Here is a 22527-nt window from a genome sequence, read left to right as displayed (position 1 = left end):
GGAAAAAATGGGTGAAATTTACACCTTTATTTCCTTCTTAATGCCCATTCAGAGCTCTGTCGCTAGGTCCTAGGATAAAGGAAACAATCCTGCCTCATATCACTCAACCTCAGTGCTCTGTGTACTGTTGTTTCCCCCCGATTATATTTAGCCAATGGGAAAGGGATGCAGGAGTCCCATCTGGTACAACAGAAGATGCCTCTTTGTTGGGATCACATCTGTTTTATGTTCACACTGAATCTTGAAAAGGAGATGTGGAGCCAGGATATTTGCTTGGCAATTACAGATTTGTTATTTATTTCTAGCAATGCACCCTTGAAAGCAAATATTCAGTGCAAAAATAGCTGAGCTTTATGGATGGGGAAGAGGAAATAAATATGACATTTTTTGAGAGATACTGTATGAGTGTTTTTCATAGGTGTTGCATTAGTCATCAGGAAGCTCTCCCCTTCAAGGTGTCAGCTCTTCTTTCTATATCTGCCTCTCCAGAGAAGGCTTTCACTGACCATGTCAAAAAACTTTCCAATTTTCAGTCTGAGACTAGAAACATTGGTTTTTGTGTATGTCATACATTATCCCATTATTTTTAAAGGCTTGACCTGTTCAGCTCTATGCCTGTCATTTTATTCTCAGGCTCCTGCAATCTGCTCCAGAAGAGATTCCTATTCATCATGGTTTCTTGCAGAGACTGCTTTTGTTTGCTCTTAGATTTTTTTGGAATGGAGAAATAGAGTCACTTCTTGTTGTTTCATTGCCAAATACAGATTTTTCAAAATGAAAGCAAATTGCAGTAGTTGTTCTTTTTGCATGCAAAGGCGACAAGAGGATACCACTTGCCTAGAACTGAAGTTGCATTCAAGCCTTAGTCAATAACTCTATACATTTTCTGAGGTCCATTCATCCATGGTACAAAAAACTTTTGAAACTAATCTCGAGCATGATGACCATGCATGACTAGATCAGTCCTGTTGCCACCTTCATGTGTCCATTTCTGGCTTGACATTGCTGAATGCTTAATGTTTAAAGGAAAGCATGCAAAAAACCTTGCTCCACAATGACTCACAACTTCTCTCCTGGGGCTTGGAAACCAGTCCCTGCAGTCCCTGCGTGTGGTATGGCACACAGTCCCTGCAAAAAGGACAAGTGAGAGGAGGCAACAGAAATAAGTCCCCAAGGCTGGGAGGAACACACGCTCTTCGCCTTGGAAGAGCCCTTGATCTTCTTTCTGGTTCTCTGCATCTGCCAAGTGGAGTTATAGCTGCAGAGAGGGACAGATGAACATGTGTATGGATGCACAGCAGTATTGTAGGCCACTGAGTCAGCGAGGCAAAGATGGTAATAAAACAGAACTTTTAAAGTCATTCTGCTACTTCATCCCCAAGAAGATTTGTGGATGACTGCCCTTTCCAGAGTGAGAGAAACAGAAAAAACAGTGACATTTCAAGATCAAGGTAGCTTCAATAATTTTGCCACAGAATTCAGTGATGGCTCTGACACCTTAGCTAAGAACAGTAGGGTATGAGTCTTGTTGTTTCACCAGTAGTCTGTTCCGGATCCACACCAGAAGGTCTGAACACCAGCAGAGTCAGTCATCTTCTCACAGGGCATGGGGCCAGTCTCGATTAGATGGACAAATGTCATCTGACCAAGAGCTGTCTGCTGTCTTCACCTCCACAGGAGTCAATCTGCTGATCAGCCAAGCAGGTTCCAGTTATTGGCATAACTTTCATCCTTTCTCTCTCTATGTTAAAATTTTATCTGTCCTGTGTCCAGAAATAAACTGCTGTGTTTGTAGTTCTCAAGTTTCATGCTAGGTAAATGACACCATTGGTCCCACAGAACAGGTGTCTGTTTGCTGGAATCGAACACTTATGTTATCTATCTATCTATCTATCTATCTGCCTGTCTTTCTGTCTGTATGTATTTGCTGACAAATGTATAACCAGATATTTGATGAGTGTTTTGCTGATTTTATCTGTTTTCCTTTTTCTTTTCCAGTATAACACTTTTTATAAAGCATTTATTAAAGAAAAACTCCCTCCAGAAGACGTTTACAGACAGAAAAAAGAAACTTTCTTTTCTCTTCAAGCCCCTACTGTTATTCATCTGAAAGTTGTTACCTTCCTCCCCACCACCTCTGCAGATGTCTTCACCAAATCAAAACTTTTACTCTAGAGTGCTTTTCCTGGGAAATGGAGTTTAATATGATCATGTTGTTTATGTGTCAGCCCGTATGACTTCCAGCTAACAGCTTTGTAACCTGACAGGCAGGAAAGAATGCCTAAAAATATTGTGACTATCATATTTCATCAAAATAAGCAAGTGGAGAAAGGAGAAAGACTTTCTTACTCAGGGATCACACCTTTTATTGAACACTAGAGAATCCACACAAGTGAGAGTCTTTGGAATGAGCTTTTGTTTCTTCCTCTATTTATGGAATCACTTTGTCTGTGAGTTGTCACTGCTCCCCCTAATTACAGCCCCCTCCCCTGGGCTGTATCACTTTTTCAGCAAGTGTGAAATATTGCCTTGGAACCTATCATCCCACAATTCACCTTGGGTCTGGCCTGGAGGATTGTGCAATTTCTGCGGTCTGCTCCAGCGCAAACAGGAAAGAGAACCCGAGCCCCAGTTTTTACAATGTGCAGCTTGCGTGCAGGAAACGGACCTGCTCGGCAGCATCTCTGGGATGTTTATTGCTCTGCACTCCCGCCAGCGAGGCTGGGGCCATTCGCTCTGCTGGCGGAGGGCTTGGAGCCGTCAGCGTTCATCAGGCCTCTGGTGGCCCATCATCCTGCTGGAGGTCAGCTGGAGCAGGCCAGGAGAGGTTCTCAGGCACTGCTTGAGGAATAGCAGGAAGGTTTCTTCTTTTTCCAGAGAGGTGATGAAAACAACTGCAATGCTTCCACCCCCCCAGCCCCAAAAAGAATGAGCTCCAAGTTACAAGCCAAATTTATTCACTTGTTTTCAACAGCAACACTGTGTCAAGTGCTAACGGCACAGTCATCTGCAGTACAGTTGAGACCGTAGGTGAATCCATCTCTGCCCATGAGATTCCCTTTCCTCACCCACCCTCTACATTTTCTACCTAGCTCAATTTCTCTATGTTACTTTGGTTTTGTCACTTCTGGGGATGAACTTTCTCTCTCTGGAATAGAGATGGAGACTTGGGAAACAGGGTTGAATTCTTCAGCCTTTTTGTTAATTCATCCCATTCATATCCACATGGGATGAAGCCCCGTCCTCCATGCAGTGGTGTTTCTACAGTCATTAATACTGCACAAATCAATCCTACAGCTCACTAGTGAGTAGTTCATGCCAGCTAAAACAGACATGCTCTAAAAAAGCCTTTCTCCCACACTTTTCATGTTATCCAAATCCATCAAGGAATAATTTCTTTTTCTGAATTAATTTTTATATCCATTGACATGTTTCCTTCACAGTTAACTTTACTCAAAGGAGGAAATGGCCTAGCCCCTGTTTTTTACTGGAGACAAGGAATTTACATTCTCTCCTCTAATCTTCCACACCATGAAAACAGATGTGTAGATGTGGCACGATATTTTGGGACTCCCTCTTCTAGCTTTCCAGACTCCATGCCCTGTCACTAGTTTGCTGAACTGGGTCACTCCCTCTGGTAAGTCACTTTCTCCCTCCATAGACCTTGGTTTCTCTACCTTTTATAAACTGCATTTGTGTTCCTGGGTGAGAAGAAGCCTTGGGGAACACAATATTAACAGCAGCACAAAGGTTACTACCAGGTGTACACTGAAATTCTGGAGATTCTTAACCTTGCCTTGATTAAGGCAACCTTTGTGGTTTGTGGTTTCCACCTACATGTTCTTTTGACCGTTGAGCAGTGCTGGGGGGGATCCACATGTGTTGGGACAGAAAACTGCCTTCTGCATGCCTTGAGCATGTAATCCAGTCCTAGAGAGCAGAGGGAGCCACCACACATATTTGTGGAAAGCAAGTGGTCCTGTGTGCAGCTGCAGATGTGCTCCTGCCTAGGGGCAAGACCTGAAGTCCAGACATAACTGTCCCAGGGCTTTAGGCCACACAGCAAAACTGCATGTCAGCCAGACACAAGAGGCAATGAGCCCTCAAGAGGGGTTAGGAAGTGAGGACATTTGAGACACACAGACCCTTTCCTCAAATGGGCACTGTAGGAGCTACAGGAGAACATGCAATCTCTGAAGTGTTGAGCTGTATCAATCCTGGGCACCCAGGTCTATGGAGGTATTAGAGCAATCGCTAGAAAAGCAGCAAGCTCTGCTGAAGGCCAGTAGAGGGGCAAGGTTCAGTATGTGACTGCAAGCTGCTTCATGTCACTCACTTAAATCACAGTGTTGAGGAATGAACTCAACAGATCTTCCTCACTTCCCTTTTCCTGCCCCCAGTTTATGTAGTGGATGACCAGAAGCAGATGAACAGTAGACCTGCTTTACTAGCACAAGGTAGGACGTGCTGCAGCAGAAGCTTACCTGAACTGGGTAAGATGATTTTCCACAGGTATACAGGAATATCAAAGCCTTCTGCAGCAAAATGTCATTTCGGAAGTAGGTAGAAAATCTGGTTGGATTTCAGTTGCTTAAACTCCAGCCCAAACATGTCTTTCCTTACAAGATCTCAAAGTGCTTTATTTCTAACTCTGTGTCGTGGTGCATATCCTTATGGTACTCTGCAACAATCAGGTGCCCATTCTCCCTCTCAGGACTGCAGATTTCCTAGAAAACTACATATCCCCCAAGGCAAACAGAAGTTGGAATTTTTTTGACACTTGATGCCACTCCTATTTGGGTAGTTTAATGGGAAATGTAGTCAATCTGATTACTAGCTTATAGAAGGCAACACAGGCTTGGACAACAATTCCCAGGAGGCAACATAATGATGAAGCTGAAATTAAGTGCTAAAATTACCTCAGAGGAAGGGATCCTCTGTTGGCTGTCTCAGGGATGAACTGCTTCCATTATTTACATTTTAAATGTCAAAACAAGATGTTTTGACATTTACTACTAATAAAAAACACTTTTGACATTTTCTGCAGATTAGAAATTCTGGAATTTTTTCTTTTTTTTTCTTTAACCTCATGTTTGGAATCTAAAACAATTTTTAAAATGTCAGATTTTCCCTTGGGATAGAGATTCATAATTTTTTCTCAGCTCTAGTTGTGATGTTTGGAATTACCTCTGAGAGCCAAGGGACCTACAGTCCAAAGAGTAAAACAGTCTGCAGGCTCAAGCAGAGGAGAATTTCCTCCCATTGTTCTATTTTTTGAAACAGTACTCCTTAATTCTATGCCTCCTTTATCTGATACAGTTTAGCAAAGCAGACAATTCCATCTAATAATTTTCTTTACTTCTTTACTAATCCCTTTTTTATTTAACCCTGCCTAAATCATGTGTGTAAATTTCCTAGGGAAGAGAAAAGGATCTTAGTGCTGCAGTTGGGACTGGTGGATGATACTTCTCTTTCTAAGTTCAGGCTGAGGTTCTGTATACCCCATGGCCATTCCCTGGACAGCCAACAAAGGTCTGAATTCTGAAGACTGCCAACATCTTGTCTGGATATCCCACATCCAACCCCAGTAAAAGACCAGGAGTTGACCCTTACTATCTGCCCTGTCAGCAGGAAGTTCTTTACACCTGGGAAAAACTGAAAAGCAACAAAAATCTGCTGACTACTGTACAGTAACCAAGACATGAGAAACACACATCTTTATTCAAAGGTTCTGCTAATAGGGTTAGGTGTCAAGTCCCTGTTAAACAAGGTTTGGATGTGATGCTGGAGGCCCAAAGGAGCTTTTATCTGACCAAACTCTGTGCTTTTAAATAAGAGGAGGGTAGATGAGGGGAGAAGAGCATGTTGCTGGGACAACATTAAAAAAAGAGTCTATGAATAAAAAGTGGGAAGTGTGCTCCCATGTGCTAACAAACCAAGGCACTGAGTTGATTGCCTTTGCACTTGGCAGTGTAAGGAAGGCATGTCTGAGCCTGTGATCAGACCCATGCTCGAGTTCCTTCATGTGCCTTTGCAAACAGGCTGTTCCTCCAAGATGTACCACATAAAGGGTTACTGCACATGATTATAGCATTAGCATTGAACATGAAATAAGACAGGCCACTCTCCCACAACAAAAAGCCATTGATACTAACCAGTGTTAGTGATGATGCTAACCAGTGGCAGCTGCTCTAGGATAAGTGCAATAAACCCCATGACAAAAGCCATAGGTTATGTGAAGATTTTTGATAGTCAGAATAGCTTGCATCCTACAGTTGTAGGATGTGTTTTATTTTTGGTTTAGAATTAGCTGTTGCAATCCCAGATGCTCAAGCTCTTACTGAACATGACAAATCTTTGATTGACTGTATCAGGGAACTACAAAGAATAATGTTCTCTAGAATATATAACCTAAACAGATACCCTAAATAAATCTGGCAAGGCATATATATCCTAAAGAAAAAGTGGATAAAGGTAAAGCAGGTCTGATGGCATGCCAAAGAGTGAGCAAGGAATCATCAGAAAGGATGAGTAAAGGGACAAATGTTGTCACCATCTTCCCTTTACAGAAGAAGAGTGGCTTCAAAAAGAATCTGATGTGATCTTGATGACTACTTGGAAATTTACTAGGGTTGGCTCCAGAGCACATTCCTCACAGGGTGTTAGCAGCAAAGATGGTTTTGGACTTCAATAGACTGTCAGAAGCTCCTGTCACAGCTTTGCCTACACAGGGTGCGAAGCATTGTTCATCTCAATTAACTGGGGGGCTGAATATAAAGCTGATGTTTAAACTAAACTGGACCTCTGGTTAGACTATCTCATTTAGTGTTAATGTGGCTTCAGTCTGATTTACCTTAATTCACTCTGGGAGCGAAGTTGATGACTTAAATCTTAGCAAATAAGTGTATTTAAGGTAGAATTTCAATGATCTTAGGGACAAATGAACTTGTCCGAGTTATTTTGAGTTAAATAATCTATTTGGAAAAAACTAATTCAGATTCCTTTTTTTTTTTGTTTAATGTTTCTTTGCAAATAAATCTGTGCAGATAACAGTTTTCTCATCCTGTGAAGCTCTCTGAGACTTCAGAATTTTTTCATGTCCCACCACATGATAAACCCAAACTCTTTTGTAGTGGTTTTGGTTCATTTAGTTGGGATTTTTGGGGCTTTTGCTCTCTCTTCCCTTCCTCTCCCTGAACAAACAAACAAAAACTATCTCTCTCTGGAAAAGAGTCAGCTGACTAATATCGCAGAGAGATCAGCTGGGGAAGGAGATATTGCTCTCATGAAGTCAACACAAGCCTTAAGACAATCTTTCAGCTTTTTATGCTTATGAATGAGACCCCAAAACATCATCCTCCCAGCTGAGACCAGGTCATATTTATTCCAAAACATATATCCCCTGTATTAGCAGCTGTTCTGAGCTGAAACAATCTACATTTGATCAGAAATTGTATCATCAAGCTGGGAAACACACATTTATTGCATGCTTGGATTTAATTTATTTCATAATGATGCTTTCTTGTAAAATCATGTGTGGTGAGAAGGTTGGAACACAAACATTCTCTACTGAAAGCCCTTGCAGTCAACAGTCCTGTCTGTCTGCGAGGTATTTTTCCCTGGTCTGTGGCCTTTGTGTGCTGCTACTGTCTGTCTCAAGGGCTGTGCTTACATGCTTGATTTTTATGTCCTCTCTTGTTGGACAGCCTAAACAATGCCACTCTCTGGGAGGTTTAGAAAGTACCATATCCAAGGGGCTCTACTGTCACTCTTGAACTGACCCAGACCTAAATGAAGTAAGTAACAAAAGTCTGAGGAAACCCAAGGTAAGGAACTAAGTAATGATGAGTGAGTCTAGATAAAGGTCATCCAAATCCTTAGGCTTGTGTAAGACTGTTGGGCTTAAGACTTGAATCTCATTCCTAAGTTGCCACTTATTTCTCCAGGACTGATGCACACAAAAGCATTTGGGGAATATATTTCTGATAGCAAAGTTCCTGTCAATGTCTGCGTAGCCAAAAGAATTAACGCTAAGGATTTAGCATGAGTTTTATGCCATGAATGAAAAGAAGTAATATGGAGTCTAGTAAACAAATTTTTCTAACTACAGTGATGAAGGAAAAGAACTTGAGAGCATTGTCATTCAAAACTGGAATCTGCAAGTAACACTAGCAAAAAGAACATATCCAATATAATTCATGACAACTTTTGACAAGTTGTTGAAATAGCCTGGTGAATGAGGTTGTAGAAACTCCATTTCTCTCCTGTGAAGTATGTGTAAGGAAGCAAAGATGCAAGCATACATGTCTAAAAAGTGGCTTCTTACTAAAGATGACCAAAGAGAGCAGCCTGCCAAAGCCACTTCGCTTGCCAAAGCCAATAGGTTGAAGTCAGATGAGAACAGCAGACAGCAGACAACAGACAGCTACTTGGGTTTTTGATTTTGGGTTGTTTGGATTTTTATCTAGAGGAATTAGTATTACTTCAGCCTCACTACTTTGAACTGGTGGATCTTTGTCAACAGGATTGAGTAATAACTAATCATTGCTCTGAAACTACTTTGGTGACAGAGTTACAAATGGTGCTAGTAAAGGAAATCAGTCAGAAATTCAATCATTTAATACTTCACTGGTTTTGAAAAAGATAACAGTGTCTTACATCCAGCAACATCCGAACAGCGTTGCTCAGAGCTCTGACTTTTTATGGAGAGGAGGCACTTGAGAACAATGCCATGTTAACAACATGCCTTAATGCTGTAGTCCTGATCAGGTCCAGCTCCAGCTTTCTGATGGAAGAACACCTGTGGGGCATACCTTTACATATTATCCCTTGGTAGTCCAGATTAAAGCCACTTCTCTGTCCAAACTTCAGGAATATGGGTCAAAAAACCCACCAAGACAGCTTTGCTAGGGTGGCCTAAGCAAAAACATAAATATCCCTGGTGAGAGGTTCACTCAGCCAAGAACTTTTCAGGGATGCAAACATATTTACTTTACGTCACATTGCACCATGTCCTCATTCAGTCATCCTCTAAATTAGCCTATGACTACATCCAGCTGCATGTTTTTCTATGATTTTTCACTGGAAGAGACTTTGGGTCATTGAAAATTCAACCAGAATAGAGCATGAGAGCCCCTGTACTCAGGGGGCAAACCCAGAGGCTCCCAGCATGGGCTGGGTGGGAAAGGGGCAGCTTGTTTGGATAGCTGGGGCAGTTGCTTATTCAATGTATTTTCCTCCATCCATGGTCAGTTTGCAGTGTGCTATAAGATCCTTAGAAAACTTGATGAGGAAGCAGGAATAGAAACAAGACTGAAATTCCCAAGGAGGTCAGGGAGGGTAAAATTTCAATCTGCCTACTTTATCAGAGAATACGTGAAGCGACAGGACAATATTCATGACACAGACTTGGCAAACTCAGAGCCAAATTAACAATATTGATAACATAAAGTTTGGGTGGATTTTTCCTCTTTTTTTTCTTTTTTTTCTTTCTTTACCGGTTGGGGTTTTTTTTAAGGAACATTTGAAGCCAAATTTCAAGGAAGGACAGGAGTGAATTAGCCTTGCAATTCCGGGTAATAGGAGTCTGGCGACCCTTTCACATATCCTGGGGGTTATCTGAATGCTGCTATACATTTGTCTTGCAGCAAGGACAGAAAGAAAAATGAAGCTGGGTTTTTCTTCTCCTCCCTATAAAACTTGAGCATTCATACTCAGAGTAACTGCAGACAGCCCTGGGACCTGTAGAAAAGACTAGCAACTGGCTGTAGGCACAATAACTTAGAGCACATTCCACACTAAAATGAGGAGAATTTAGGAATAACCGAAATACAATAATAGAAAGTGCCTCATCAAGCAAATTCCCAGCACCCAGTTCAGAGAGAGGTAAAGGATCGAGAGAACGGATTGAGATTTCTGTGGCCAAATGAAGAGAAAACATAAGGGAAGAATAGGAGTGTATAAAAGCTGTTGATGCATTCCAGTAAATCTTGCAATGTTTGCTTGTCAGGAGGAGTTCTGTTCTGCATTGGTGATGTCTGTAATTTTCCCCTTTCTCTTGATGCTTCCTGCTAGGAATGCTCACTGAATGAGCTCTTGTTTTCCAATGGCTTATGCTTAGGGAGGAAAGCAAACATATCTTCTTATATTCAGTTATTGTGGTGGGGGGAAAAAAAAAAGAGAGCATTTTGAGCTTTAAGGCAAAAGTAGCATATTTAGTATCCTATTCTGGAAGTGATCCAGATGAAAATTCTTCTGTGTGTAAAATATTTGCCCAGGTTTACTCACATCTCACCTCAGATGTTTGCCTGTCCCATATCCAACTGATCTGTGGGGTGTGATCATGAATCTTAACTCTCTGCAATTTCAGCTCATGGAAATTGAAACCCATCATCTGAAAATCTGATACTTTCAGATCAGCTGAAGCTTCCTGGAAGCCCATAGAGGACACAGCTTTAGGGCATCACATCCAAACTTCCCTGAATTTCTAGAAGGAAGGTTTGGATTCAAGGCTGTGGAAGATTGACTGTACCTCATAAAGAGCATGTACTTAAAGATTTCAGAGGCAGCAGTGTCCTGTCAGAGAACATTCACTTTCCCATATGCCACCGAGTTTGAAGAATAAAAATTATTCCCAGATGCTGTGGAAATTCTGCTATGAATGCTGCTATCTTTGGGAAAAGATTCTCATATCCTGCCTAATCACATAACAAATTTTCCAAAATTGTGATCACAGTTTTTGTAACTGTTTGCCAAAATCTGCTTCTCTCTTTGGTTTTTGCTCTCCTGTGAATGTTATTAACCTGTGGAGCCTAAATGCAGTAACCCCTGCTAGGGGTTCTCTCTAATAATTAGTCCTACAAAGGACTGCTGAATGTGTTCCCAACATTGTTTTCCCAGCATTGTTTGGAGGTCATTTTCTTTACCAAGAAAATCAGTGCAGCTTGTTTAACAGGAGAAAGAATGAGAGCTCCTCCTTGAAATCCCTTACTTACAAAAGAGCAATTAAGGGTATGTCCATATAGCCTACTTGTGCCCTCTCCCTTCACATGTAAAAATAATTTAAGTCTCATTTCTATAGGAAAGTTGCAATAGAGACTTTTGGACCCTGCAGTCAGACACCATGCAAACAAATGAGAGTTCTCAGCTATCATCACCTCCAGCTAAAATTATAACAACTGAATTATTTCCAATTTACTCAAAGGCAATGTTAGTTGGAAAGATGAAAAGAGATTATTTTTGTCTTTTGCATTTTTTTATTTAAGTTTTTTCAAAGAATAAATCTTCATTTGTGGGGGTGGAAATTCCTTCTAGCACTTGGTTTAGTAGACACAAGGAAAAAAAGCACACTTCGCCTATTTTTATTTTTTAATAATTAATGTGGTTTGATTGGTCACTTCCCAGGAATGCTTCAGCCTGTTTGATGATGATGAAATTGTGGTGAAGTTAAAGAAAATAAGAGGTTCAGCACTTACACAAACTGTCCAGTTTCTAAGGCATCTGGTGTTGGTATGAAAATTAAATATGGCTATCACGCATCACACATGATGGGACCCACTTTTACTGTTGTGGATCCAGAGGCTATAAACCAGACACCTCCTGAAAGCTGATTAAGCACCACTTGGTGAACCTAAATCCAATGAAGAAAACCATGACGATGTCAGAGCAGGAGACAGGCATGACTTCTATGGTCATTTTTTAGTTTCTTTGGAGAAAGGACTGATGTTGGGGGGTTCATTGGACAGAAAAAGGACATGCCATTGCATAAACGTGAAAATGCATCTTTTTCTGTCATCCATAGCTTGAGAGTGAATCAAGAAGTCATTGAAGAGTGAGGGAAAACTTGGGAAAGGTGTATCTAGCAGTGCCAGGCTGCAAGGTGGTGGGTCTGACAGGCTGGTGTCCAGATGTGAGATGTGAACCCTGTTCCCATGGGGGTGTGACGCAGCTGTGCACCATTAGCCTTGCCTGGGAAGGAGTGCCCAAAGCCTTATATTCCAGAAGCAAAGTCTGGTGGTTGAACACCTCCAGATGGATCATTTGAGCAAATTTCTTCCAGTTGAGATTCAACCTGGGCCAGGTTTTAAGCACATTCTTGCGTAAGCACAGTTTGCAAGCACAAATGTGTGGGTTTGGGTACAGTGTGCTCTGCACATGGATCTTTTCAGGGCAAGACCTTTTAATTGATGCCTTTCCTTCTAGTGAGTCTGCTGCTTCCCAAGAAGTATTTGCATCTATGCTACAAACTCTCAGCTAGAGACCTCTCCTGAAATGTTGTGATTGCTGCAGGACCAGAGTGTCCCTCAGACAAGAAGCCAACAAGTTCTGAGTGGTTTTTAGACCATTCACCATTGTGTACCTGTACTGGTTTTGCACAGCCTGGTTTTTGGTAGCAGGGGGGCCACAGAGGGGTCTCCTGTGAGAACCTCCTGGAAACCTCCACCATGTCCAGCAGAGCCAATCTCTGATGGCTCTGAAAGATGGACATGCTGCTGGCCAAAACTGGGCCAATGAGAGAGGTTGATAACGCCTCTCTGATGGCAAATTTAAGAAGAAAATCAAAACAAAGTCACACAGTTTTGAGCTTCTAGTCAGAGAAGAGGAGGAGGTGAGAACATGTGAGGGAAGCAACATGGAGACACCAAGGTCAATGAAGAAGGAGGGGCAGGAGGTGCTCCAGGTGCCGGAGCTGAGGTGCCTCTGCAGGCCGTGGTGCAGACCATGGTGAAGGAGCTGTGCCCCTGCAGCTCATGGAGATCCACAGGGGATGCAGAGATCCACCCACAGCCCGTGGGGGAGGTGCCCGTGCCGGAGCGGATGGATGCCTGGAGGAGGCTGTGATCCAGCGGGAGAGCCGGTGCAGAGAGAGGGCCCTGCTTCCAGGCTGGAGCAGCCTGTCCTTGGAGGACTGCACCCCACGGAAAGAGAGAGCCCCAGCACAGCAGTTTTGGGAGGGCTGTGTGCCCGTGGGAGGGGCTCACACTGCAGCAGGGGCGGTGCGGCTGCTGCTCATGAGAGTGGACCCACGCTGGGGAAGTTCAGGAGAGCTGTCTCCTGTGGGAGGGACCCACGGCCTCACAGGGGAAGACTCCTCTCCCGGAGCAGTGGAAGGAAATCTCAGTGATGAACTGACCAAACCCCCGTGCCCTGTCTCCCTGTGCTGTTGGTGGGAAGGAGGGAGGGCTGGGGGGAAAAGGTGTTCTAAAGGCTTATTTTACTTCTCATTATCTTCCTCTAATTCTGTTAGCAGTAAATTCACTTTGTAACTGTAAGTTAAGCCTGTTTTGCTCTTGAAGTGTTTTCTGCCTGTCCTCACCTCAACTAATGAAGCCTTCGTTAATTTTTTTCTCCTCTGCCTAGCTGTGGCAGGGGAGGGTGAGCAAGCAACTCTTGTGGGTGCCTAGCATCAGGCCAGTGTCAAACCATGGCAGTATCAGAAAGGTTACTGATGCCATCACAGTCCATGAGGTGATTTAGTGAGCTGGAAGGCAGAAATAGGTACAATCTGCAGTGTGCCCATTAGGAAGCCATGTGGGTGAAAGGGATGACATTGTCCCAGTTTCTCTCCAGGCTCTGGTGTGAAAACAGTGCAGATATAGCCAAAAGAGGATGGCACACAAGCTGAAAGCTGCCCACCACCCAATGGGCAATGAAAAGCTATCTTAGAAACCAAGACGAGTATCTGCAGCCCCAGCAGCACCAAGAGAAGCTGAACCAGACCTCAATCCATCATCTGTCAATCTTAATGAAAGCCTGAGGGAATGAGCATTTAGCATGTCATTTCAGGGTGCTGCTCATGATCTCAACATCTTTTTCTTCAGTTCATCTTTTTCCTTAAAATATAATCTATAAGAACCTAGTAATGGCAGTATCCTTTTGTCCAGTTAACTGGAAAGTCTTCTGCAGTTAAAGTAGGTAGTAAATTGCTGTGATATTCAAAGATAATTTTTCATCAGTAATGTCTTTTTTCCTCATCTGTGTGTCTCATTTTTTTACCCAGCTGTAATCATATGAGACTTATTTATATTCTTCATTCTTGGGTAGAAAAGGCACATTTACCATGAAAAATTTCCTGATTTTCAGACAAGTCCAAGAGTGCCCATCAGATTTCACAAAGGTGCTTTTGAGTTGTCAGGTAAAATCTGTTCTTCCACAGCTTTCTAATTCCATAGGTTGTTTTTTTCAGTGCAGAACGGACAACAAAATAAAGAACCAAGCCAACAAAAATACATACGCTCCCCAACAACCTTCCCAGTGATATTCCTGGAGATGAAGAACATCCAATCCCCTGGTCCTCTAGTGTCTGTCTAAAACATCTGTAGGCTCAAACACAGTTTTCAGCTTTACTCTGCTGTGGTGACAGCTCAGGGATTTCATGTGGCATCATATTTCTGGTAGCAGTTTCCTGGAGAGTAGACCTGAGCTCCTGAGAGAAATGGTTGCACTGTGTGCTTGCTGTGCTTCAGAGAGGGTGTCTGCTTGCGGGTGATCCAGGTGTCCATCTGCACTCAGACTCCCTGCTCCATAGGCAGTTGTCTCCCTGGTTTCAGGACATGAAAGATCAATGTCTCCATGAAGAACACTCTGTATACCTGCAAGCTAATCAACTTCTGCCTCATTTTACAGACAGGCGTTACTGACCCTTCTACATGGCTCGCACACACAGAGTTCCACGTGGCTCCTGCTTCCCAGCCATCCAACATGAGCCATGTGGGATGTCCAGCACTGGCTTCACCCACAGTGAGCCCAGCCAGCCACCTCTCATAATTCTCAAGGCAATGGACCCTTGACACAAAGGCACTCAAAATATGACTTGGTGTGTGTTCATCTCTCAAGGGACAGGAAGGCAAACAACCACGCTGGTTTAGCTGACAAGGAGCAGCTCTGTTTCATGAATACAGCATGGTTTTGCAGAACAGGAGCTTCCACACATGGGAGCCTTTCAGGACCACGTTGGAGTTAGGCTGTGTCTGCTATGAACGAAACCCATCCCTGTTCCAAAACCAGCCTGCTTTTATGCTGCCATGGTAAAAAAGGATTGTTTTCTTCCTGCAGCCTGATTCAATTTTAAACCCAATTTTTATAGCTCCTATCTGTATAGGCTTCCAGTAAGACTATTCTCATCTGAGCAAAACTGTTTTGAGGAAGTTTTACCACAAACCCTTAAATACTTTGATATGATAGTGTCCATCGCACTGACAAACTCAAGGTTAAAAATAGAGTTTATGGGCTTAAGTTTGGCATTCAAGCTGACTGCAGTGTTGCAAAGTAATTTAAAGTCAGCAAAATAATGTTTAACATGTCCCAGATCCCAGATCTCCTTGGAGGAGCAAGTTAAAAAAAAAATAAGTAAATAAGGAAAAAAAGCTAAACAACCACAATGTCAGGTCAGATGGTAACATACTGCTGCCAAGCCTCCTCCATACAAAGTCATTGCAGATGCTTCCTGGTCAGTGACAGTCTAAACAAGCAGTGAAACACTTACGGCTGTAAGCTTGCATGCCTATCCAAAACAGCCTTCTGGAAGGGAAGGTGCCTGGTCTCAGAGAGGACTCTGATGAAGTTAGGATCCTGTGTCAGGATCAGGGCAAACCTGGGGTTAAGAGAAAGGGTTGGATGAAGAGATGCATGGGTCTTCCTGCAAGGGATGGTGAAAGCAGTTTATTGACACTTTGCTGATCCTATTTGCATTGTTGCTTACAGAGTTTGTAGGAGATTCACATCAGCTGGACAGAGGGAAAAGGAGGACTTTATTTCCCTTGATTCATAGGCCCACTTCTGTCCCTTTTTACTTATTTTACCCCCAGTGCTTTGCAGCTGAGTTGTAACTAGAGACAGGGTGTGGGACAAGCATCCTGGTGGTGCCAGAAGTAGTGAGAATTTCCCCTGGAGCCCAGCAGGTGTGAGGTACTCATGCCATCCAGATAAATCCCATTGCCAGATTTGGCTTTTTGAAGTATTTTTTTTCCTGTTGCTCAGATCTGCCATGGATTATTTTAGAGAGATTTTGCTTTTCCCTATGAGGAAGGGATATAATCTGTTCTTCAGGACTCTCATCACAATAAACTCCTCCGTGAAAGGGGAGGTGCCAGGAGCTCACTTTATGCTCTCACCCTGAGTGTGTGATGGTGTTCACATTCTTTCAGAATTTTACAGCAAGGTCTTAAACTTCAAAAACACACATGTGGATTGTGCTGGGAGAAAAGCACCAATTGTGAAGATGCTTTTTGGCTACAAGTTTCTACACGGTGGCTTGAAACTACCAAGATGGGAGTTTTTTCCATCCAATCTGCTTTTTTTCTGTCCACAGTTTGTTGTAGTTTGTTGTAGAGGCTTCACACCATCACTGAAAAGCCTCAGCAAAAATCAGGTTGGTGATGTGCACAACTTTATTAGAGACTGACTTTGAAGCACTGGCTACTTGCACAAGGCTTCTATTACAACACATGCTGTTTTCAGTTGTTTATGACTTTGCCAAAGCTGAATGTTTGGGTTCAGGTTTTCCATGCTGGATGTATCCCTTCAAGCTGAATTGCTTTTTGTTGTTCGTCTTCCACCCTCCAAACACTTTTCTCATCTAAGTTGACCTGACAAACATCAAAAAGAAGAAAAGCCACACAGTCCCCATTTTTCAGGCCTGGGTCTGAGCAATACTGAGGAGATTGTGTCAATAGGCATTGCTACACAGAAGGAATTAAACCACTTGGAAAACATCAGGAAGGAAGTTCTTGGAGAAGCCAAGAGCCACAATCAGGTTTCCCTAACCTACAAACTGTGTCCTAAATCTCAAACATTTTGTTCTTCTTGTCCCCTGCTGTAGGACTTGTGATTTAAAGGTTAGGATGACACAGGTATCAGAGGAGTCAGAAACTCTGAGTGAATTGGATTAGGGGATCTTTTTTCTACAAAGAGCTTCCCTTGTGTTTGTTCTACAAAGAGCAGGACTTGTGTTGGAGATGTCTTGTAATGTGGTATTTCTGTATACTTACCCTGTTATCATGTGCTGCCCCACGGTCATCCATGGTATCCACTCTCCCTGATGAATTCCTTAGAGATAAGCCCAGAGCCTGGCCAAACAAAAAAAAAAAGAAAAAATACAAAATAAAACCCCTTTCACAGGAAAGGGTGATTTGGCAGCAGGTAGAGGACAAGGACAGAAAAAGGAGGGTGATGTGGGGATAACAGAGCACAGCCCAACACAGCACCTGACCTCTCCACGCAGAGCTCCAAGGTATCCATCAGTACTGCCCCACCATGTTTAACATGTCTCAGGAAAATTGATAACATAGGCTCCTTGGTTGCCCTGCTTTTCTTCTGTGCTCTGGAGATGGCCAGCTTGGACCTGACCTTGTGGTTCTTACTGTGACTTCCTGGGAATGGGGCAGAGAAAACACAGAGAGAAGCCTGGTGGAAGGTTCAGGGAACTTTGTGGGACCTACAGAAACCCTTTTGTGGTAAAACTGAGGGCTCAGCCACCTGCACATCTAAACAGAGGGTTTTGAGAATGGCTAAGCAACTGCTGGAATGAGGTGCCATAATTTTGGGTGTTTCAGAAGAGACGTCTCCAACATATGAGGAAAATGTTGCCAATTGAAAGTGTTTCAGATGGGAAAGTTGAATAAAGCTGTCTGCTTTCTTTCCCAAATATATAAGATGTGATTTGGTTTAGTTTAGAAACTGTAATGACCCACCATCCTTTGAAACCAAAGCAGAATTTTCTTTAGAGGTTGATTTGGAGCAGGAGCCTGATTTCTTGTGCTCTATATCACCAATCTCCCCACTGCATCTGACAGAGGAAGGCAACTAGATGTCTGTACACGTCTAGCTGGATGCTGGGACATGAATACTCTGTATAGATTAAGTAGGTCCTGTTCTAACACACTTCCCACCAAACTATACTCTTCTTGAGGTTGTAGTGCCTTTCTTCTTCCTGCTTTCAACAGTGATTGTAATTTACACATAGATAAAGAGTAGAGGCACGAAGCCAGTTCAGTTATTTCAGTGACATTAAATCAACCCTTTTCCTTGGGTCGTGTCTTTATTGTTATGGTCAGGAAGCCTTGAGGACTCAAGGTCCATCCCCAAGGATACCTGAATCTGTACATCACTGCACAAATTGAGGCAGCTTTGGAGGGAACCAGGGATTGCCCCTAAGAAACCAGTGCAGATGATGGTCTTAGATGAATTGCAGTCTCTGGCTTGTTCCTTTTGCCTGGTACACCAGGTCAGAGGGGTGGATATATCCGCCTGTGATCTAGTGCTGACGTGGCATCAGCAGCCACAGAGAAAGCTTCAGCCTGGCTCCTAGTCAGAATCACGCAGCGCAAACTGAAGGAGACAGTCCTGCTCCAACCACATGATATTTAAGGCTGGAAAGCTCATCCAACTGAAACTGAACTGCTTTTATACTTCCACTGGTTTTCAACCAGATCAGCTCCCTGACTGTATTCGTCATGAGACCACAGGGATGCCTCTGCTGCTAAAAGAGCAGAGAAGAGAATGGGAGAAATGTGGGGTAGGTGGATTTACCCCCGAAGATTAATGCTGGCTTTGCTTGCCCTGACTCAGGGTATTAGTCAGAGACAGACACAACTCTGTGACATGCTCTAGCTCCAGAACAATACAGTTCTATGAAATCTCCTTACTTTGAAAATAGATCAATGAACTCTTGGTTCAAATTTAAAATTATATATAAATCACAGCATTTTTTGGCTTAAAATGCAATGCCTTACAGAAAAAAAAAAAAAAAAAGTATGTTCACTAATCCAGCCAAGAACCATAATAAACTGTCAACATCAGTCTTGTTCACTTCATTTTGGGGTCCTGCTAGTCCTTGCACAAAGGTTCTTCAGCTATGATATCCAAGCTGGTGGTCCATGGAGATTTTTCTGTTTGTGTGGTTCTGTTTTTTCTATCTGAATCTGATAAACCTCATTAAAAGGAGTCAGAACCCTATGGGATGAAATGTCAGGCCTGTCTTCAAGAAATACTGTGTTCTGAAATGACCCAACACAAGCCAGCTCCATGTGGGATCTAATGCAGTCATTTTAGTGCACTGCTGAGCCCAGCTAATAAGAGTTTTTGAGAAGTAGATTATATTAGTTGCCACTCAGCACCTTGTGATTGCATTTCCATAGCTTTTTGGACCAGTTTGGAGTGTGGGCAAAGCATGTCCTTCCTGCCTGCTTGCAAAAGACTGTGTGGATCCATGTGCATGTATATCTAATCACATAAATGAATTCTCTAGGTAACATGAAAACCCTTGCCCATAGTGCAGGAAGGATTTAAGAAGCTGCATAATCTTTGCCTTCCTGAAGTGCTGCGACCACTTTGAATATAAATCTGAACATGAGAAGATTTCCTGAGGGAAGGCAGGGCCAAGTCGGGGTATTTCAGAGCTACACAAGTAATATAAAACTGCAAGAAAGCCATAAAGATTTACAGACAGGGTGTCCTCTGTAAAGGTTCCACAAGAAAAGGAGGAGGAAGGGGAAAAGCATAATTCTTGCTGTAAATTTCACTTAAATTAGGGCTGTGGTACAGAGGCAGCACGTGTGGCAGCTCAGCTTGGTTTTCAATACCTTGTTTGTTTAATTTTGGTGGGATTTTTTCCTAAGATGCTGTTCTCTCCTGAGCCACCCATGCCCTAATCATCCCTGTGACATAATGCTTCTGTTAATCCGTAGTTGCCACCCCACATATTTGTGCCTGCTTCCTGCACTCTGCACCAAACATACCTTGGTTTTGCTGCTATGCAGTTTCAGCCTTCACTCAGCTACACCAGCTCTTGCCAGTACAACTTGTCATCAGCTCTAAGGTCAGTTCCTCACCAACATCCCATTCACATGTCATTGGGCAGCCATGGGCTCCGAGCTAAATCCAACCCTAAAAAAGAAAGGGGTTAGCAGTGCTATAAAAATTAAAGAATTGCCTTTGTTTGTCTTCATCACCTCCTAGGTGACGCTCTATTGAGAGCAGCAGTTCCTAGTCCAAGCCTTGTGTCCATCAAGAGCACTCCATGGCAGGCAGATCTAGTCCAGGAGGCAATCATCATGGAGTAAAAAGCCCACACTGGCAGCTCCTGTTGCAAGAGACATCATTTTTGTTCAGGTTTTTTCCTACAGCAGGCAGTGTTCATCCAGTGATATTTTATTTACCATTTCTCGATTGTCTTAGGAATGTTTCAGACAGGTGGAGTTGGTTGTCAAAGAAGGCACCAAGGCCATTCCTCCTTGCCAAGGTTTGACTCCATCCCAGCAGACTCAAATGTTCCTCAAAGTGAGCAGCACGTTTTGATTGCTTTCCCACTAACAAGAGGTTATGGCCACCCCAAGTTAATCTCTGATTTGCAGGAGCAGGGTAGGGTGCAGGAAGAGGAGGCAGCGACAGTGAAAAGATAAACTGTGAGTTTTTTGTCACATCCATCAGACTCTCCAGAATATAGTTTACAGGTTGAGGGAGTCTACTGTGAAGTTTTCTTCTTTTTTGTTCCTCCAGGAGAATGTCTTGGTCAGAACAAACGTTCAAATGACCACAGAGCACCAAAGGGTTCCGAGTGCTTTGAGACAGCAAATGGATTTTATGTCTGGAACACTTCTCCTCATGGGGCGGAGGGAGACATTCATTTCACCAAACAGAAGAGAAACCAAGAACCGGCTTGTTGAGAATTTGGATACAGATTATGAGATAAAGATCTCTCAAAGTGCTGGTCTTCCATCACCCCAGGACCCACTATTCACATCTCCCTCCCCTGGTCAGCAGGGGTCCGACCTTGGATACTATATGCACAGTTCTGGTGGGGTGCAAATTCCTAATCCCATCACCTCACAGGTCTGGCTGAAACAACCACTCCAGTGGGAGTGACGGAGCAGCTGCTCCTTTCTCTTCTTCCTTGAGCCCCAGGCAACAGTGTTCATGGCAGGGTCCCTGAGCTCATGCCATGAAGATTCTATTTTGCTGCTTATGGTTAGTTTCCTCTTGCATGGAGAAGTGACTTCTACTCCGTACAACTTAATCAAACTTCACATGTGGCATCAGTCCTAAAGAGGAGGCATTTCTTCTCAGGGCTAAAGAATAGAGACTTTGGCTGCATCCCGGTGTGGAGGCAGTCCCTGCAGGTGACCTCCTGCAGAGCTGGTGTAAGCTCACCAAGCTCTGTACTCAGATGCTGCACATGGTTTTGTCACACAGACCTGTGCATGCCTGCCCTGTGCAGCCCTTTCCGGATGGACAAGCAGGTCTGAACTTCTGAGTGACCCAATGGTCACATTAGGAGGTGCGTTGTGCCTTTGCTCACGTACCATTGACCAAGTCACTCTAACACCACATGAAGGAGGGAGAACAAACAACCTCATAGTTTCCAGGTTTGCTTGGGAGTGATACATACCTGGAAAACTGACTCGACAACTACAGCAGTCTGAACAAAATACAAGGCCCCAGAACCTGAAGTAGATGTAACATACTGAACCACACTCCTTAGTCCTCCACAGCAGGGGATGGCCTCTTGTTGCTGGTTACAAGCACCATTCTCCACTGCGCAAGGGTCTGTTGCTTCTGTGTGTAGTTGCCTGTCACTGCTGAGCTCACTGTGGGAGTGTGGCTGTAAACGTGCTGAAAAGCCAGCTTGTACTCAGGAAGCACAGGAATGCCTGCAGAATAAATAACAATGTAAATTAGACAGGAGTGGAGCTCACCAGCCCCAGCAGGAATTATCCCCTTGTCCAAACACTGAGCCAGCAGCTGATGAGCTTCCTTGTGTGCTCAGCAGGGCTCCTGCCAAGCTGAAAAGATTAAGAAAGAAAACTTGCCCCAGCTGAACAAATAGCCCAAAGGTCTGCCTGAGGCTCAACAGATGATTGGGGTGGCATGGTTAGGCATTAGTTTCTGTAGCCTGAGAGACAGATGCAAGGAGCACCCCATCCAGCAGCAGCTGCCACACTAGCCTGCAGGACCTGTAACAAGCCTGAAATTCTGCCCTCTGGAAAAGATCGTCACTCAACTGGTGAGAGCAAGGTTCAATTCCAATCATACAAATTCAAATACCATCCACTCTTAGTCATGCTCTTCTCTTAACCACAAGAAAAAATACCTGGGAAATCAAATGCCTCCTACTTTCTTTGTCCCAGCCCTAGCACAGGAAAACAACTAGTCTGTAAGAAAGACATCGTGTCTTCCAGAAATGTTGACAGTCCTCTGTGTTTCACCACTGCTTCTGAGCCCAAGAGTCAAGTTCCTCTTGGCTTATCTCCCCTAGGGTGGTTGATGGCTCAGCAGGGACTGCAAATCTATGTCTTACAGCTAGTGAAGCACAGCTCAAAAACATGTTCTAATTTACAGCCAAGCATTTATGCAAACATAAATCCAGTGTTGATCCATAGGGACCAGCATAATCATACATTAAGAAAAACAGAGCATTTTGAAACTCTAGTGACAGGTTCGACCCCACCTTCTTTAAATCACCTTCAGTGATCTTGGCCGCATCTCAGTTCCCAGCTGAAATTAAACCTGCTCTCACACTAATTTTCCTGA

At 43.4% G+C, this 22527-nt stretch overlaps 1 long non-coding RNA gene across 1 annotated transcript; it reads right to left on the bottom strand.

Annotated features, from left to right (window-relative positions):
• Positions 1 to 15442: 15442 nt before the first annotated feature.
• LOC309574839 lies at positions 15443 to 21624 on the bottom strand. Its single transcript, XR_014226558.1, has 4 exons — positions 20157 to 21624; positions 19737 to 19884; positions 16989 to 17066; positions 15443 to 15592 (listed from the first exon to the last, which is right to left on the bottom strand). It is a non-coding gene; the product is annotated as an uncharacterized lncRNA (long non-coding RNA).
• Positions 21625 to 22527: the final 903 nt, after the last annotated feature.

Source organism: Coloeus monedula (genome assembly GCF_965178545.1).
Source record: "Coloeus monedula genome assembly, chromosome: 7".
NCBI classification, from domain to species: Eukaryota; Metazoa; Chordata; class Aves; order Passeriformes; family Corvidae; genus Coloeus; species Coloeus monedula.
This window is presented reverse-complemented; position numbering and strand designations above follow the sequence as displayed.